Source organism: Lissotriton vulgaris, chromosome 4_1 (assembly GCF_964263255.1).
Source record: "Lissotriton vulgaris chromosome 4_1, aLisVul1.2, whole genome shotgun sequence".
NCBI lineage: Eukaryota > Metazoa > Chordata > Amphibia > Caudata > Salamandridae > Lissotriton > Lissotriton vulgaris.
The window spans coordinates 1,674,575,120-1,674,596,147 of record NC_141691.1 but is presented as its reverse complement, the minus strand read 5'-3'; the positions used below and the strand labels follow the sequence as shown (position 1 = coordinate 1,674,596,147).

The 21,028-nt window shown below is 44.8% G+C and overlaps 1 protein-coding gene across 1 annotated transcript in view; it reads right to left on the bottom strand.

Moving 5' to 3' along the window:
- Positions 1–21,028, bottom strand: part of LOC147724394 (carbonic anhydrase 2-like) — a 161,186-nt gene that overhangs the window by 103,069 nt on the left and 37,089 nt on the right. The window lies entirely within an intron of this gene.

Sequence of the window (21,028 nt, the reverse complement as noted above, 5' to 3'; positions counted from 1 at the left end):
AATTTGAGGTGGGAGTATGTTCCATGCTCTAGAGCCTTTGACCGCCAGAGACTTTCCCCCTCTAGTGGCCAGTCGAAACTTTGGAATAGTCATTAGGTTGGCCGTAGCGGATCTCAGATGACGTCCGGGGTGTTAGCGATTAAATTTGTTAATCAGGTAAGTTGGGCCTCTTTTATGGAATGCTCTGAAGGAAATTATCAATAATTTGAATAGGATTCTCTTTTGGATAGGGAGCCAGTGGAGGGTGTCGAGTGCTGCGGATGCTGAGGACTTTCTTGGCATTTTTAGCACCAGCCTTGCTGCAGTATTTTGTACCATTTGCAGCTTATGTAGGAAGGCTTTATTGGCACCTACATATAGTCCGTTGCAATAGTCTAGCCTAGATGTGATCAATGCCACCGCTACCGTTTTCCTAGCTGACAGGGGGAGGAAGTCGAAGAATTTCCGGAGACCCTTGATGACATTAAAACAGGAGCCAGCCACTTCACTGGTCTGTTGCTTGAAGGATAGTGCCTCGTCAATTTTAATTCCTAGATTTCGGGCACTCTTTATAGTGCTCGGCGGGGCTTCAGCATTGGGTGGCCAGCAAGTTTGGGGAGAAAACAAATTATTTTTCCCAAAGGGTAGAATTTCCGTCTTTGCAGTGTTGCATCTCAGATGGTTTATGTTCATCCACTCAAAAGTGGCCTTCAGACAATCTCTAAGGGAGCGTTCGGCAATTGCCGCGTCCTCATCTAGGATTACAACTAGTTGAGTGTCATCGGCGTAGGCTATTGAGCTGATGGCAAAAGAGGAGATAAGTTTCATTAAAGGGACCATGTACAGGTTAAACAATATAGGGCTTAAGCTGGAGCCCTGAGGTACCCCAGATTGAACTTCTCTTGCCTCAGAGTGGTATGGCCCTAGGATGATAGTCTGTTTTCTTTGTCTGAGGAAGTTGGTAAACCATTTCAACACGGTGCCCCCTATGCCTGCACTACTCAGGCGATGAAGTAGAATATCGTGGGACACCGTGTCGAACGCCGCAGATAGATCCAGTAGGATCAGGACGGCTCTTTTGCCCTGATCCAAAGCGGCTCTGATTGTTTCCGTTGAGAAAATAAGGGCAGATTCAGTTGAATGGTGAGAGCGGAAGCCTGCTTGATTAGGATGCAGCAAGTTGTTGTTCTCTAGGTATGCGGTGAGCTGTTTGTTAACACATGTCTCTGTAAGTTTACATAGTGCTGGGAGAAGTGATATGGGTCGGAGATTTGACAGTGTCGTAGGGTCCTGAATAGCTTTTTTCTGAAGGGGTTTGACTACCGCGACCTTCCAGCATGTAGGGATGTCTCCTGTTTGCAGGGAGGAGTTCAGGATTGAATTAATAATTGGGTTGACCTCGTCTTTTATGGCCTTGAGTAGTAAAGGTGGGCAGGGATCAAGAGGAGAGCCTGAGTTCAATTTTGAGATGGCTTGAGAGGACTCGGTTGGGTTAATCAAGGTAAAACTGTCCCATGTGGTGGTACAGGGTGTATCTTTTAGAATGGTAGGGTCTGCTGTGTTTAATGCTTGCTGACTGATCTGTGGAAACTCTTTGGTAAAGTTTGTGATTTTCTGTTCGAAATATTCCGCTATTTTGTCGCATAGGGCTTGGGACGGTGGAATTTCCTGCGATAGTATTTTAGGTTTTCTGAAGCCATTGACTATTTGGAATATCTCTTTTTGGTTGTTGTTGGTCGATTCTATCAAGTTGGTGTAATAGTTTGTTTTCGCCAACTTGATAGAGGTGTGGTAATTCCTCCTAACATTCTTGTAGTTTTCCCTATCTTCCTTCTTGTTCTGCGAAAGAAGCCCAGCAGATTCCAGCTGCCGCGGACGCTGTCCCCCGCCTCCTCCTCCCGACGCGCTGAAGAGACCCGCTGCCTTTCTCCTGCAGAGAAATCCAGCTCCAGCGTTTCCGGTCTGCCCTCGCGGGTGACTGGGATATTGAGTGCCCCCTGAAGGAAATACCAGACTTCCATAATTCTATTCAGAGGTATGGTGTTGACTAAACCCTTAGACGAGAATTCTTGAAGCAAACCTTGGCAAAACCAACTTAACTTAAAGCTACTTACTTACTCCCCTTCCACGTGTTAGGCTTAGGTCAGGCACACTGGGGTAGGCATAGTTAGAAGCACCAGTTGAGTATTTTAGCCTAATGTATATATGACTGTATATATGTTTTATTACTTTTAAACCATTGTATGGCTAAGAAACCATATCAATGCTTTTACAGTTCTATTTCGCAATACTTATCTTACTGTACGTACTTTTTATAATAACAAGTCTTGCAATTGTGGCAATACATTTCTCTTGTACGAGAAGAAAGACTGTTCAATAAATGTTAACCCTTTATTGACAAACGCCCGTCTCTCTGTTCTCTACATCTCGTGAAAGTAAACTGCACTAACCTGATTGAGTGAAATACATGTCTATTGTTTCACACGACCCTAGAGATTGACTCTTGATCTGAGGAGCAAAGTTGTCATGTTGCATGGTTGTTGGAAAGCTGAATCCCTTCTTGTCTGTGCCAGGGAAGCTGATCACTTCCCATGCAGAGAAGAAAGTTTCCAGTGACCTCTGAGCTAGTTGGTAACACACCCAATTAAGTTTAGCATAGTCAGTGGAGGCCTGGAATATCCGCAGTTCCACGTCGATACTACTGTTTATGTTATTCCAATGCGCAGGGCCTAGTGGGAAACTAGGAACTACACTACATGGCGCCCAACGTTTGGTAAGGCGATAAACTAACGCAAGACGTTAGAGTAACTCAGTCGTGCATATTTCACACAGACCCCTTTCTCCCGTAAATACTCCAATAGACGTCTGGAGTGGGTGAAAGGTTAAAATCCGCCCGACCTTAGTAGGAAGAGATTCCTATGTAAAGCTCTGGTTTATTCAACGTTGAAGGATACAGTGTTCCAAAATATTGTGCACCTAATCTTTGTCTCCTTGGAGACCTACTCTGCAAACCTTGCATTTTTACAATGCCAAGAGAAAACGGAACCACTGGGGCCGCAGTAGATGCGACTCAGCAGGGTCCCGAATACACAGACCCGGATGCTATTATCATCCCGGTCCACTTAAGAAGATCTATGACATTAAAACTTATAGATAACGGACTGACACCTCAAGGTGGTACAGTAATTTTCGTGATAGAGGCTCACGAGTATCGGCAGACAGAGGTATTCTATTCATGGATAAACTTTCCAGCGGTAAACGCTAGAACAAAAGAGTTTCACTATTACAAAATAGAGAAACCTCCGGAAGAGTACGCTCCTTTCGAGGAGATTGAAATTCCACTTAAATTTCAAGAGCACCTGCTCTGGTTTAATGGCGCCCTAAAACATAATGATCACATTACCAGGCTCGGTCCACTAGGTAGACCAGGAGCAACGTGGCCGGTTCTAGCCAGCTACACACCACATCCGGACATTGTAAAAATGTCTAAGGAAGAGCTGTTAGTACAGCTAAAAACATTAATAAAAATACATAGGCAATTAGTCCAATATGTAATGCGGACTGCAACAGTCCAACCAGCTGTTAATACACCACAGCTGACCCCTCATCAGGGGAACACAAATAAAATTACACCACAGAACATACAGTCATGTCTTGGTAAAACACCCGTAAAACGGGAACAAATTCCTTTCTGGTTAGCACAGAAAATCACTCAAATAGAGGCAGTATTTCATGATACTACCCCTATTGAAAAACACAGAATCTTGACAATCTGCCTTCCTATGGGAATCGCACCACACGTGGAGGACTGCGACACTTGGGGTACAGTCTTTGCTTCCATTTACACAAAAACACACGGTGTTCCGTCTATGGCGGTAATACCAGAAGTGCTAAAACAGATTCAAAATGAATTCGGTCCAGAGCCCGCTTTAAATCTAGGTATGAAATTACTGAAAGACTTCAAGCAGGTCTCGGCTATATTATTGGCCAACATAAAGGGAGAAGCAGCATATGTGGCGATCCGCCAGAAGTTGAAGGAAACAGATATAAAAGATCGTGTTGAGCTTGCAAAAATCATTGAAAAGTGCTATGAAGAATTAGGTAGAGTTAGCTTGGGTGGGAAACCGGTAAAGGCCCAACTGCTCGAAAATCCTGAAAAATTATTTATTAAAAATAATTCAAACACTCCTAAAAAGAGCTGGGATGGAAATAAACAATCCACTCCCAAGGAAAAAGTTTTCCAGTCCAGAGGAAGGTCTCCTCGACGGAGGGAAAGAACTCCGACTCGAGAACGCCAGTCTCCCCAGAGGGAGCCCTCTGAGAAAAGATATAACCTTAGAAATAGGGATAATCTGAAAAAACCTGATAGATATCAAAGTATTGATACACGTCCCTCTCGATCTTTTCCACAGACTTCGGAAAGAAGAGGACGGTCAGACCCAGGAGAGCACACCAAGTCCAAAGACAAGGAACCTGCTCAAAATAAAAAATCTCACTTTCAGAAAAAGAAGGTAGCCAGTATTAGAGTAATCGACCATGCCGAGAATACTGAGGACACAGTTGAAAAACGGGGAGTGGACATTGACAATGTTGGACAGTGCAGCAGAAATCAGTATAGCGCGCAAGATCTTGATGAGTCATCTGGAGACAGTGGACACGAATGAATACATTCAGGTTGAAACTGCCGACACCAGACTTAGCGAGCCCCATAAGATATACGAAATAACATTGCGTATGGAGGGTGATAAGACTAGGAAAATAAGGGTCTATTTTGGGATAAGCTCTCAAAAGGCTATGATATTCTGTTAGCTGAAAAAGATTGGCCCCCGGAGTTTGTCAGGGAGTGCCCTCGTGGCGAAGAAGTGATTATGCCTGCCTTCTCGAATCACATTCCGATTCACAAAAAATATACATATGCAAGGAAATGGGCAGTGGCCCAGGCACCTGCATTGTATAAAAATCATGTAGGATGGGATGATGACTCTCCTCCTCACAAAATCCAGTTAAAAAGTGAACCAACTGCCCAACGGCAGTATCCCATAAAGCAAGAAGCTAAAAAACGAGTCAGGGAGATCTTAGATCAACTTGAATACTAGGGGGTGATTGAAACATGCACCTCTCAAATGAACAATCCTTTGTTTCCTGTCTCCAAACCAGACAATTCATATCGTCTAGTTTTGAACTACAGACATCTTAATACATGTTGCAAAACCTTTGCAGTACAAAACTCGCATAGTGCAGCCCTAATGAATAACATAGTTAGGAAAAAATATAAAACGACATTAGACATATCTAATGGTTTCTTTTGTCAAAACATTTTACCAGAAAGCAGATATTTGACCGCTTTCTCTGCATTTGGGTCACAGAAAAAATTCTGTCGACTCCCACAGGGGTTCAAAAACAGCCCAGGACTATTCTCAGCTAGAGTAACAGAGTTACTACAAATATATGATGATGAAGCATTATCTTACGTAGATGATATTTATCTCACAGACGACGACTTGGATACTCACTTGAAAAGAGTGAACACCATTATACTTGGGTTCGCAGCAGAGGGTTACAAATTCAACTTTAAAAAGTCTCGAATTGCCCATCTGACGGTACTGTTTTTAGGGTACGAATTATCAAGTGAAGGGAAAAGCCTAGCGGACAACTTCTTAGAGAAGTGCGCTGTACTCCAAGCTCCAAAAACGCTGAAGAATTTACAATCCATTCTAGGTTTTCTGAATTTCGGAAGAACTTACATTCTAAATTACGCAGAGAGGGTTAAACCTCTCTACGAACTAATTGAACCTGATTTTAAACAAATCAATTGGACTCAAAAACACACAGAAATTTTGAGATCACTGCAAACAGACATGTTAGCAAAAACAAAATTAGATACACGTGACAACTCACGTGATCTTGTAATCCGAGTCATCCCAGGAAGATGCGGATTCACGTACCTAACCTCTAATGAGGGAGAAAAGGTACCAATAGCTTACAAATCACATTTGTACACAAAGGCTGAAATAAAATTCAGTTCAACTGAGAAAATCCTAACTGCGGTTCAGACTGCTGTAGCAAAAGAGAGGCCCCTAGCACAAGGTAAACGAATAATAATCGTAACACCTATACCGGCTTTAGAAGCGGTAACTAAAGCAAGCATTCCTAATGCTAAAGCTTTGCATCCGAGATGGATTCAGTGGGTTAATTCTCTTGCTGCAACAGACGTAGTTTACGAATTTGATCCTAACTTAAAAACACAGGAATTTTTACAATATGAATATGAATGTCCTCTGCCAATTGAAATCCTGCCTCTCGAAGAATACGGAAGTATTATATATACTGACGGATCAGCACAACCCGCAGTTGGGGGTAAGCAAGCTTACAGTGCTGCGTGCGCGATTGTAAAAGGTCGCTGGCACAAAGGAAAATTCAGACCACTGGTTACTAAAACACAATCTCTAGGAGATTGCTCGGCTCAATGAGCTGAATTAGTAGCATTTAAGATGGCGCTAGAAAATACCGATCGCGAATTCCCCACACTAATAGTGTGCGATTCTTTTTATTGCGTACAATCTTATAATGAATACTTGCAGAATTGGGTGGAAAATGGTTTCAAAGATGCAAAAGGTGGCACAATAAAGCATAAAATGCTTTGGGAACAGGTAGTTCTTTTACAGAAAGAACTACAAAAGACTCACGTGATACATACACTGAGTCATCAACGTGATGGCGTTCACGTTGCAGGGAATTCATTGGCTGATGAAGCCGCGAAGGCAGCTGTGCAAACGGCTTCCGTAGCTGCGATAACTCGGTCACAAACAAAAATAGACAGCGATATTCTACAAGCTGTCAGTGCGTCAGTAAAAAATGATAAGAAAACACTCCCAAAAGGCTTTCCTGAAAAGTACTTGTACTTAACGGATACAAATAATGTTCCTTTTGCTCGAATCCCTGGAGTGGGGGATAGAGTAATTCCAAACAGGGAACACAGATTAGGACTAATCAAAGCGGCACACGAAGGGCTTGCTTCTGCACACGCTGGCGTTTCCGCAACAATATAACTATTAAAACAGCGATATTGGTGGCCTCGCTTGAGAATACAAACTAAAAAGTATGTATTAGAATGCGACATATGCCAAAGGATAAAAGTATCAACAGTAAAACGACCAGCGCAGACACCCCTTCTCATCTCGGATAAACCATTTGCATGCGTTTACCTGGACCACTGTGGTCCCCTACAAAGGGACGGCAACTATAGATATATCATGGTAGCAGTGGATTCCTGTACGAGGTTCATATGGATGTGGCCCCAGCGCTCGGCTGACGCTAGAACGGTTATAAAAGATTTGCGAGTCTTTATCGGCACATACGCAATTACCACGTTCCATTCTGACCAGGGTCCTGCTTTCAGCTCTTGAGCCTATAAGGAGGCCATGGCCAGCATGGGAATTGGGTTGCGGTATTCTTGTCCGTCAAACCCCGAAGGGAACAGTGTGGTAGAAAGAAAAAACCGTGACATAAAGCAATCTATAACAGCGAAGGTATTAGGTTCAGGCGCTGGGTGGGTCAAACATTTAATAAGTGTCCAAACTAGTCTTAACAACATGCCAAGAAATTCTCTAAAAGGTTTCAGCCCATACGAACTATTGTTCGGAATTAGAATGCGTATTCAGGACCTCGATAGTCAGATGTCAGTGGTACAAGAAGAAACAACGCACTTTGATGTAAAGGATCGTTTGGCTGTTTTACAGGAACTGAATGAAACAAGAAAATCCTTAAGCAACATAAAGTTAAAGCAACAGCCAACTACCACTGACGAGGCACCACCAGCAACAGCCCCAGCAAGGCCTGTCTGGATTCCAAAGATTGGGGATCTAGTCAGAGAAAAGATCGCGGTTAAGAAGGAATTTGGGCCTTCTTACAGAAAAGCAGTACCTGTCTTGGCAGTCACCGGAACAAGATCAGTTGTGCTACCGCCCCTTGCTGGTAAAAAGGAGAACAGAGTCGTGTCCATCGACCTGGTAAAACCACAAGCATGTGGCCTATAATCAACAGTAGGCCCAGTGGACTCCCAAGAAACAACAGAATACCCAAACTTGCAACAATCCAAGAGGTTCAAACTGAAAGACTAATCACATTCGATCAGCCTGCAGTGCACAATGAAGGACTATGCAATAATGCCATGGAACTCGTGCCTCTTGAGACACAGATTGAAACAGTTCGTCAAGAAACAACACCAGTCTACAATGATGTGGCATCAGAAAGTGCTACCGAAAGACAGATTGAAAGAACAATCCCATCAATTGACAGAACTGCCTCTGGTTATTTCATCAACTTCGACAACTTCTCTGAAGATCAAAACGACCCCGAAGTGATGCCAGAAACAGAAAAGACTTTTAAAGAAAAAGCAACGGAACTCTTTCATCAACTGAAGGAAATCTACCTTATTTCCCCTTGGCTAGAATTCTGGTTCGGTCTAGGTGTATTTTTCCTCCTGCTTTGGCTCATCATGGTACTGTGTTTGGGAAAATTCATTGAGGGAAAGTATATTACAATGGACACAGCAAGTCAGAACATCAACCTAGTCCTGAAACCACACAGATCATCCCATGTGAAGAAAAGAGAACTGCCAACAGTAAATGTCACAGCAATTCCAATACCTGGTGGGGTAGTATGGGAGAAAACAGACTATGAGATCTATGGTCCGGTCAAAATCCTGAAGTATCCTCATCAACTAAAGGTTTCCTTAAGTGACTTTGTGACACCTAGTACATTCTCTGATGATTGGGACTTTAACAGTATTAATGACATGATGTCTGATTTAGTAATGTCAGCTAGATTCACAGATCATGATTATTTACAAGGTTCATCTAGTTATGAGCAGCTATTCTGTTACACCCACTATGGGGATAATTACTTGCATAAATCTGCACAGCCTATGAATGTTTTTATGTATAATCAATGGGAACATTGTGCTACACCACCTAAAAGCAGTTCTAAAGCATTCTTTGAGAAATTCAAATACTTCTCAGGGTTTAACACCAGTAATGCAGAAACGTTTTATTACAAACTGTTAGATAAAACGGGAATGAAAACAATGCTGACAAATTCTAAATTGATATATTCAGAAGCATTTTATGACAAAATGATGACATTTGGTTTTGATTATTGGAAAAATAACATTGAAACGAAAACAATTTGGGGTACAAAAGATTGGCAGGTACAAGGCATTGAAGCACTATTTAGAACCTGCATGATACCAGAACAAATGTTGTTTTTAAATGACACAATACACCAAACATCTTGTCTTGGCCTAGCTAAAATTAAAGACCTTAAAACACCGTCTATACCAAAGCCAATACCTGAAAATGCAACCACAGATATTGAGTTAGACGTGTCACAAATGTTACATTTTAACAGAACACATCCTGATTGGAAAAAGTGGTTAATCTGGCCTACTGACACAAACAGCTGTCAAGATAGATTCCTGAATAAAACACAGGGGTTAAAAATGACCAGATTAGACTCGAGATACTCCCAGAGACAACATCCAGGGATTATAACAACATACAGTGTAGGGAAACTCTGCCTTGAATGGCTAACATCATCCACACTGGCTGAAATTAAGCAACACTTGTCTTTACTAAAAGATGGTGCTGATTTGCGCGATTTCATTCTTGGACCACGCAAACAGCGTCACAAGCGTTTCATAGCGACCAGTATCTATGCTGCTTACAACGAGGCTTGGAAAGTAAAGCAAATTGAAACTGCTGAAAAAATACGAGAAATTGATCGTATTAATTTGGAGAAATCACTTTCTGTAGTAGACAATGGGTTAATGACTCTGTCTTCCAGAATATATTCGTTGGACAATATTGTATCATCTGCCTTTGATGTGATAGACAGAGACTTGCTAATGTTACAACATGGCCAGTCTCAATTACGCTCTATTATAGAATTAGGCTGGACGCTGCAAAATCTTCGTTCAGGCTATGTGCCTTGGCGTTTAATCAACACAACGTCATTATTTTCCATTTTTAACCTTACTGATAAACAGATCAGTTTGGCACAGAAAGGAGCAGACTATACAATCCTGAGCATCGAAAAACTCGAGAGATTACCATTGACAATGTCAGAGAGTCCTGTCATTGAATGGATAATACACGGAATTATCACAATTCCGATAACAACTTTCCGATTTAAAAAGTGCCTTGAGTACATACCTGCTGGCCAGTATGAGCAATTGGGTAAAGGATATATAAAATCTGAATGGAAATTACCATACACACATTCTTGCTACGGTGACAGCAACAAAAATGTATTTCTTGGTGGTGATAACTGTAAACATTCACTAAGCGGTATACTTTTGTGTCAGGGTATTAATTTACAGGGAGCATGTGATGGAAATTCAAACAACTTTTCATGCCACCAGCTAGTCACACCTGCAACTCAGATGGAGCCCTTCTTTATGCAACTTTCAAACGGGAGTTACATTCTTAGAACGGATCACAGATGTTGTGGCCTTGTGCCAGGGAAAAGTTATCCAGTAAAAGTAACATCCATGGTCAAATGCTGTATGCAAGCATTGTTCCCGAGTAGTCCTGCAGACACAGTGACTCCCATTTGGCCTCGTCTGAATCTCTATTCTATACGAATTGATACATTAAGCAAAATGAAATCTGTACTTTTACAGACAACAGTGCCTATAACGTCATCAAAAGAGACGTATGATCTTCTAGTTGCAAGGACAGCTACTGAAGTTCATGACCTTTTATCAACAAATTGCCCCGTGCATTTCGTAGAAATGTTCAGCCAACTCCTTAACATGTCTAGTGCAACAAGCATCCCAGGCATATTTAAGTCGGTCTTTACGGGACTTCTAACACCCTTCCAGGCAATTTTGGGAATCGTTCCTAATTTTGTACACTCTGTTTTTGACGGCATACCATTATTTTTGGGACTCGTCGCAGGGATTTTATTTTTGACCCTTCTGCTTCGTTATGGCAAGCCTCGGCTCAGACATAGCTCCCATGGGAATGGAAGAGACAATCCTAGCAATGCGCTACCGGGACAGGATAACTAACGTCCTTGGATTGGCCAGGCTGAGAGATCTAAACATGACCTGGTTCCTTTCATTCAGACCGATATGGCAAAATTGCATTTTACCTGTGCTACGGTGTATGCTTTGCGGCGATGAATGCGTGTTGGACATCTGTCTTTCACTTCCATCAGCAGTACCAATGGACGTCGATACTTTGCTCAGTCCAATAACTGCTCACGCATTGTGTTGTCCCCAGCGGCTACCAATCCTGATGACGGCATTCGTGGAGACTCCTGTGCTACAACCAAGTGGTAACAGTGGAGCGAGTGACAAAAGCAACATCATCCAGGTACAACGTTCAGTGAGCATTGACTATGATGACAGCAATCATTCTCACACCTGCCAAGTTACAGCGCTATCTAATTTGGTTGAACTGTCACCTGAATTTGTAGACCAATTCTTTGAGAGCCTGTCTGATACGATGTTCTCACCCATACAGAAACAATAACTTTGGAGAAGCTTTCCGACACACAGCGTTCCCATGAACTCTGAATTCCGCCTTCAGTTTTGATCAACAAAGACTGCAAAAAGCTTTGTAGCTCTATTTTCCCGTTCAAGCATTAATTCTTTTTGTTTTGGACAATTTTTCTAAATATTCACTTTTTTTTTGGCACGAACAATTCTTTGCTTAACGTAAAAACTATTCTTAGAGAACAGAAGCTTCAAACTTCTATTTCTAAAATCACATCTAGAGACATAACAACATTACATCAGCCTCTAGCACATGTTATTACAATGCATTTATATGTGATGATTTATCTCGCCCTTCTTCTGTTAGAGATACTTCATGTGTAATTCTTATGCATAATCGTTCATTGATTTCATATGCAATAATTTTTGAATGATTTATATGCTTCAAAAAACGTACAGTACCTAAATTTCATGTATTACAAATACGCCTATTTTGAATGCATTTATATATTTTGGGGTGGCGAATGTTACACATGCATCTAATTGCTCCAGTTTAAGTAATTTGATGGACATGAATAAGTGGAGTGGGTGTTGCGTGTTTATCTAGGTTCCTGATCGATACTGTGACCTTATGCCCCTATTCGGCTATAAATCCATTTATTCCCTATATTGGCATAACCGTTCAAGTGCGACTTTCAGAAAAGTCATCTCTGGCCTCACACGAACAGAGCCACATTCCAGCATAGTTCTCTGCCACTTCCTTTGCAACCAATTAGTGCAATGACAGAGCAGAAGTCACTATCTGATATTCCTAGATTAACACTCCGAGTTCTTCAACAAGATAAAAACTCAGCAAACCTGGAAATCCCCGCTTGCTGTGTTTTGATTAGTAATGGAACTCTAATGAGCAACTGATAGCTATCACTTCCTAGTGACATCTTTAATTGACGTCTTATGTCCAGCAAACTTGCGTCAAACCCGGCACCTGTCAGGTATAAATATTACCAACGTTGCCTTAAGCAATGTGAGCTGTGAGCTGAAAGCTGTCGTGCTGCTGTAACCTGCCGTGCACTTTGTTGTGCATCCCATTGCTGCTGCAGGCAGTACGCTGCTGCTGTTGTCCCTTGGTGGTGAAGCTACTGATACCATTATCGCTGCTAAAGTGCGAACGATGGTGCAGTACGCTTAGGAGCTGAACAGCCGTCCCTCTGCGAAAGAAGCCCAGCAGATTCCAGCTGCCGCGGACGCTGTCCCCCGCCTCCTCCTCCCGACGCGCTGAAGAGACCCGCTGCCTTTCTCCTGCAGAGAAATCCAGCTCCAGCGTTTCCGGTCTGCCCTCGCGGGTGACTGGGATATTGAGTGCCCCCTGAAGGAAATACCAGACTTCCATCATTCTATTCAGAGGTATGGTGTTGACTAAACCCTTAGACGAGAATTCTTGAAGCAAACCTTGGCAAAACCAACTTAACTTAAAGCTACTTACTTACTCCCCTTCCACGTGTTAGGCTTAGGTCAGGCACACTGGGGTAGGCATAGTTAGAAGCACCAGTTGAGTATTTTAGCCTAATGTATATATGACTGTATATATGTTTTATTACTTTTAAACCATTGTATGGCTAAGAAACCATATCAATGCTTTTACAGTTCTATTTCGCAATACTTATCTTACTGTACGTACTTTTTATAATAACAAGTCTTGCAATTGTGGCAATACATTTCTCTTGTACGAGAAGAAAGACTGTTCAATAAATGTTAACCCTTTATTGACAAACGCCCGTCTCTCTGTTCTCTACATCTCGTGAAAGTAAACTGCACTAACCTGATTGAGTGAAATACATGTCTATTGTTTCACACGACCCTAGAGATTGACTCTTGATCTGAGGAGCAAAGTTGTCATGTTGCACGGTTGTTGGAAAGCTGAATCCCTTCTTGTCTGTGCCAGGGAAGCTGATCACTTCCCATGCAGAGAAGAAAGTTTCCAGTGACCTCTGAGCTAGTTGGTAACACACCCAATTAAGTTTAGCATAGTCAGTGGAGGCCTGGAATATCCGCAGTTCCACATCGATACTACTGTTTATGTTATTCCAATGCGCAGGGCCTAGTGGGAAACTAGGAACTACACTACAATACCTTCAAGTCCAACTTTCCGAATCATCTCAAACTTCTTTCTACTGCTCTTTCCAATGCACTACCCTATCTCTCACCCTATATATCTACTAATATATCCTCTACATACACTCTCTCATTTATCCCAAACCCCATACCACTACTATGATCCCCCAAATAACCCTTTCTAGACTCTCCCCTACTCTACTCCTCCTTGCATCTTCTGACACCTCTTTTACTATGCCTATCCCCAAAACAAACCTTTCTAAACTCTTCCCTCTGACTCTTCCCCTCCAAAAACCCTTTTTACTCATCCATCCAAAAGCCTCCTCCTACTGCTATGACCTAAAAATCCTTCACTCTTCTATCCCTCCACTATCCTTTTCAATCAAAATAACAGACTAAAATGTTCACTTCTCAAATTCCATATTCCACTATACTAATTCACCACTAATCCTTCATGGGTTCCAGAGTAGCGTGCTACTCGCCAATAAAGCGTTTCAACACCCCATCAGGGTTACAAGCGCTATATAAATGCAAACCTTTTTCCCTTTTCTACCCCTCCCCAACCCTTCTCAATCCCAATAGCTGACTAACGTATCCACCACTCAAATTAATTTCATGTTTCACCATACTAATTCAACACTAATCCTTATGGGTTCGAGAGTAGCATGCTACTCGCCAAAAACGTGCTTCAAAACCCCATCAGGGGTAGCAAGCGCTATATAAATACAAACCTCTTTCCCTCTTCTATCCCGCCACCTAACCTTCACTATCCAAATAACTGAATAACATATCCACCACTCAAATAACTTCATATTTCACTATACTAATTTTTCAAAACAAATCCTTTATGGGTACCGGAGTAGCGTGCTACTCGCCAGAAAAGCGCTTTAACAAACATCAGGGGTAACAGGTGCTATATGAATGCAAACCTTTCTTCCCCTTTTATTCCTCCGCTATCCTTTTCACTCCAAATAACTGACTAATATCCCCCACAAAATAACTTTCATATTTCACAATACTAATTCACCACTAATCCTTTATGGGTTTCCGCAGTAGCATGCTTCAACACCCCATCAGGGGTAACAACCCCTTTATAAATACAAATCTTTTTTCCTCTTCTATCCTTCTGCTATCCTTCCGAATCCAAATAACTGACTAACCTATCCACCACTTAAAATGTACCTACATGTTTCACTATACCAATTCAACACAAATCCTCTATGGGCCCTGGAGTAGCGTGCTACTCACAAAAAAAGCGCTTCTACGCCTCGTCGGGGGTAGTAAGCGCTATACAAATGCAATTACAATACAATACAACATAATTCATTAAAAAGGCATAAAAAAGAAGTGAACAGTGACCGAGGACACTGTACAACCATTAAGGACTCACGTTTGAGTTTGAAAAGTTCTACTTGCAGAAATGACTCTGTTTGTTTCTGCTGTCCGTCAATTCTGAATTTTCACTCCATGACGATGGTATATCGCAGCCTTATGGCACAATTTTGACTTGCTTTCTCTTCCTTCTATTACTGTATCCCTCTCCCTTGTTTTTCATTCCTATTCTTTTTACTATTTTGCATCTGGTTGTATCTGTCAAGACAATAAAATATTTTAAAAATATACAAATATATAATGATAGACAATTTAAAGATAAATTCGGTTTTTAGAATAATATTGTTTCATCGAAAAAAAGATTCCCTATGCAAACAATATTAGATGTTATACGTTGCCTTTCACGAATTAGCCTGCAAGGTGTAATGTTTGATGATGTGCTGGTGCTGATAGTGAGGGGGGGGGGTGCAGTGGAGGAATGAACATGATCTGTTGGCGGTAGTGAAAGCCCCGATGGCGCTGAGGAAAGACAGAAAGAGCTCGTGCGGCTGCAGGTGGAACCTGGCCCATGGTGCACAGGGCTGCAGGAACAGCCACGCACAGGGCAAAGGTCTCTGAGCCGGTGGAGAAGATAAAAGCAGACTTGATGATAACTGCCGAGATAACACTGAGGACAAGCAATCAAACAAAGACCGAAGGTATTACGAACAGTGAAGAGAGCCGTATCGCTGGCTGAAGGCACACCTTATCCTTTCACTAAATCACAGTCTTACAACTCTAGGGCCACCATCACTCCATGGCAGGCCACAGTCAGAAAATGGGAATTCTATGATTTCGCCTGGATCGAGTTAGAATCCCAGACTTCACCTCGCAGCGTCATGTCATTATGAAACCGCAGCCAAGCTAATGGCAGATTCCATCGAGGGCTTGGAACCATGGCCTGACCGGTGTAGACTTTACACAGTGCATGGCACACGCATAGCCAAGTCAATGCCAGACCACCGTACGTTTACAGCTGGCACAGGAAGAGCATGACACGACGGGACTGAACTAGTATCGGTCTCATGTCTGTCTGTACCGCTGTCCTACCTATGTAAAGCTATTTCGACTAAGTATGAGATATGGGAAATAAAAGTTGGAACCTCTATGGTCACAGGTAGAGAGGACTGTAGTGCCAGCGTCCAGCCTCTGGTAAAAGATCCACTGCTCACTGTAAATTCAGTGCCAGGCCACCGTCACCCCACAGACAAGGGAAGGCAGAATTATAGTCAGACGCGCTGACGTCGCACCTGGCCAGGATTAGCAATGGCTTTTGGCCAGGCCATAGGTTGATTCTGACTGAGATGCTGTGATGATGTTGCATTGTTGTGAAAACATGGCCAGATTGCCGCTAGACATGCTCAGTCATGTTGGCACAGTGTATCAATTCAGGCTTTATACAAGGAAATGCATGCCACAGGTAAAAGAACGTCGTATTCAATCTTTCTCTAGAAATTGAAAAAATACTCAAATTAATTTCACTTCGAAATGTAATTTTTGCTGTTTTCTACTCGTACTTGTAACAAAGCATCGCCCCTATCCAGGAGCAACTTGACAGCGGCAGGATTAGTGAAAGTCTTTCATGGAAATCCTCTCCCTAACCCTGATGCCTGCAAAACTGTAGATTACATCGGCTCGCGGCATCGAGGAGCCATCTGTCACCTGTCACGCGGCAGCAGCCCGGTGCGCGCGCAGGGCTGTGTCCCAGCACCAGTGGGATGCGCGCGCTCTCGCGCGGCTTCCTCCTGTGAAAGAATCTGAGCTTCTTCCCTATATTGTCTCTTGAAAGAATCTCTAATCGCTCGGCCACAACTATTAAAGAAGCGCGATGCTGCGTTTAACTCAGTCCCACTTCTAACAAGTGACGCAGTTTGGCATTTTTGGAAGCTAGTGTACCGTGTTGTGTTTGCATTTTTAGCATCAGGTTGTTAGTGGGATTGTTGATATGCGATGCTCGCTTTATTAAACTCCTATTGTCATTTGAAGGGTTATGCATCGCATTGACAACATAAAGTAGGTACTCCTAAGTGACACCTTTTAAACAATGCACTGAGTTTCTTGTTGTAGGGGGGTCGACGGCGTTTCCATCTCACTGAGTTGAGATCATCATCACGACAGAGTGTATGTGAGCAAGAAGAATCTATAAAAAATGGCAAAGTATGTTAAAGTATGGTCCCTGGGCCCATATTATATTATAGTACATTATTTTGCAGCTAGTGATTTTGTGCTCCCAGTGAAAAATTGAACCAAACTAATCAGCATTAGTTTGGTTACATTTTTCACTAGGAGCACCCCCTACTTCAAGAAACTTGTTGCATTGTTAAAACAATTGTCACTTAGGAGATTCCACTTAATGTTGTAAATGTGATGTATATATTTTAAAGTCACCCTTACTCACCACATCATGCTTGCTGTCACTTTTATGTGAGCACCTGAACTATATTAGCATATTGTTGAAAAAATAAATAACACGTGTTACACAATTCCAGTGTGTCGCTGCTAATATATTTCCTTGTTGCTCTTTTTGGCATTAATTACCCTATATGTCCACTTTAATTTAGGCATATTGACATACACTATCTCTAATGCAATTTCTTGCGTCTATTTTGGACCATATTGGCCATTTAGTAACCATTGTTTTGAAAAAACACTGGAGTTAACCCAGAGCTTGATGTCAAAGACCTACCTAAAGCTCATTATGAATAAGACAGAATTCCTACTGTTCAGTGGTAGTACTTGACCCCAGGTCGCTCCCCACGCCGCACGGCTCCTCCTGTTGTGCCCGTGCCTCTGCCCCACTGCTGCCGCTGCCAAGGGTTCGCAGCTGGTGTGCCCCTGGGGACTGTGTTGCGCTTTCCACTGAACTGCTAGTCTGTTTTCTCTAACTTGCCATTTGTATTTTGTATTTTTTGGTTTTCTGTTCTTAGGCGTTCCTTTTTGCGCCCCTGCCCTCTGTGCCCCCGCTTCCCGCCGCTGCTCCCCTGCGGCCCAGCAGGCGCGCCGCTGGTGCGCTGAAGGCTCGCCAAAGGGAAGCCCGTCTGTGCCTGTCCGCGCCTGAACTGTGCCCCGTGCCAGAACCCCTGCACCCTGCGCCCCCCGCAACACCAGAATGCGCTACGACTCCAGCACCCTCCACGCACTCAACCCCGGACGATACCATCCCTGCTGCCAGGCCATCCCGAAGCACACCCAAGGGCCTTTCACCTGCCGGAACTGCAGATACACCAGCATCCAGCCCGCCAAACCACCAACCAGAGAACCCAACCACCTCAGATGCATCCTCCTCAACACCCGCTCCGCTCGCAAGCACGCCATCAACTCTGGGACCTCCTAGACTCCACCACTCCCGAAGTCGCCTTCCTGACGGAGACCTGGCTGAACGCCACCTCAGCACCAGACATCGCCATAGCCATCCCACAGGGCTACAAGATCTCCCGCAGAGACCGCACCAACGGAGTTGGAGAGGGAATCGCCATTGTCCACAAAGACACCCTCAGAGTCTCTACCAACACCGACAACACCCACACCACCGCCGAGCACATGCACTTCCAGATCCACACCAACACGACCCTCAGAGGAACACTCGTCTACAGACCACCGGGACCACAACCACAGTTCAGCGACACCATCGCCGACCTCGTCAGCACCCACGCCCTCGCCTCCACGACTACATCCTCCTCGGAGACCTGAACTTCCACCTCGAGAACAACAACAACGCAAACTCCACCATCCTGATCCACAATCTCGCCAACCTCGGACTCAAACAGCTCATGACAACACCCGCCCACGCCGCTGGACACACGCTGGACCCCATCTTCTCCGCAAGCCCCCACGTCTCCTTCAACCACACCACGGTTCCCCACTGGACCAACCACAGATGCGTTCACTTCACCGTCAGGAAACCCACCACACACCACCGCACCCAACAGCTGCCACACCGCTGCTGAGGCAAGGTCACCAAAGATCAACTGACCACCACCCTCGCCCTGCCGCTACCAACCTTAAACTGTGGATCAACGACTGCGCCAACACCCTCGCCCCTCCCAAGATCTCCATAAACAACCACACCAACAAGAAAGCCGCCTGGTTTACCGAAGACCTCCGGACCTCCAAGCACAACTGTCGGAAGCTAGAGAAGAAATGGCTCCACGACCGTTCACCAGACAGCCTCACAGCCCACAAGAACGCCACCCGCAGACACCACCAACTCATCAGGACTGCCAAAAGGACCGCCTTCAAGGACCGCCTAGACAACAACGCACACAATACCAAAGAGCTCGTCAGCATTGTGAAAGAACTCTCCAACCCCAGCACCAACACCAACGACATTCCACCATCACAAGACCTGTGCGACTCCCTGGCCACCTTTTTTCACCGCAAGATTACTGACATCCATGACAGCTTCAACTGCGACACCCCTGCACCCACCACCAAGACCACCATCCCCGCGACCTCCACCCACACCAGTCTCCTGACCGCCTGGTCCAACGTCAGCGACAAAGACACCATCAAAACCATGAACTCCTTCCACTCCGGGTCCCCATCCGACACGTGGCCTCACCACGTTTTCAACATTGCCAGCACAACCATCGCACCCCACCTCCGGAAAACAATCAACATCTCCTCTAAGACAGCATCCTTCCCAGAAAAGCTGGAAACACGCCGAGATCAACGCCCTTCTGAAGAAACCCAAGGCTGACCCCAAAGACCTCAAGAACTTCCGGCCCATCTCCCTGCTTCCGTTCCCGGCAAAAGTGACAGAGAAGATTGTCAACAAACAGCTAACCTTCTACCTCGAAGACAACAACATCCTGGACCCCTCCCAAACCGGCTTCCACAGCAACCGCAGCACAGAGACCACCCTCATCGCCGCCACCGACGAAATCAGGATCCTGATGGACAAAGGAGAAACAGCTGCTCTCATTCTCCTGGACCTGTGAGCTGCCTTCAACACGGTCTGCCACCGCACCCTATCAGCGCGCATCCATGACGCCGGAATTCAAGAGAAGGCCCTGGCCTGGACCACATCCTTCCTCTCCGGCAGAACCCAGAACGTCCGCCTCCCACCGTTCTGCTCAAAAAACACAGAGATCATCTGCGGCGTCCCACAAGCATCCTCCCTCAGCCCGACACAGTTCAACATCTACATGGCACCTCTCGCCCACGTCGCACGACAACACAACCTCAACATCATCTCCTACGCCAACAACACCCAGCTGATCATATCCCTCACAAAAGACCCCCTCACCGCCAAAGCCAACCTCCACAGAGGAATGAAGGCTGTCGCCGACTGGATGAAAGACAGCAGACTGAAGCTGAATTCAGACAAGACGGAGGTCCTCATCCTCGGACCTACCCCAGCAGCCTGGGACGACTCCTGGTGGCCCACATTGCTAGGCACAGCCCCGGAACCCACCGACCACGCACGCAACCTGGGGTTCATCCTCGACTCCACCCTCTCCATGACCAAGCAAGTCAATGCCATCTCCGTGTCCTGCTTCAGCACCCTCCAGATGCTCCGCAGGATCTTCAAATGGATCCCTCCTGACACGAGAAAAACCGTCACCCAGGCCCTCATCACCGGCAGACTCGACTACGGGAATGCCCTCTACTCAGGAACAACAGCAAAGCTCCTGAGACGACTACAGCAAATCCAGAACGCCTCGGCATGACTGATCCTCGACGTCCTCCGACGCAGCCACATCACACCCCACCTGAGAAGCATACACTGGCTCACCGTCAACAAGAGAATCACCTTCAAACTCCTCACCCACGCACACAAAGCACTACACAACACCGGACCAACATACCTCAACAACCGACTCAGCTTCCACACCCCCACCCGCAACCTCCGCTTTGCGACCCTCGCCCTCGCCACAGTTCCTCGTATCCAGAAAACCACCGGCGGCGGCAGATCCTTCTCCTACCTCGCCGCCAAGACCTGGAGCGCTCTCCCTACCAGCCTACGACAGACCCAGGACCTGCTGGCCTTTAGAAGACTTCTCAAGACCTGGCTTTTCAATCAGTAGCAGACCCCCCCACCCCCCCACTCCCCCAGCTCGGGTA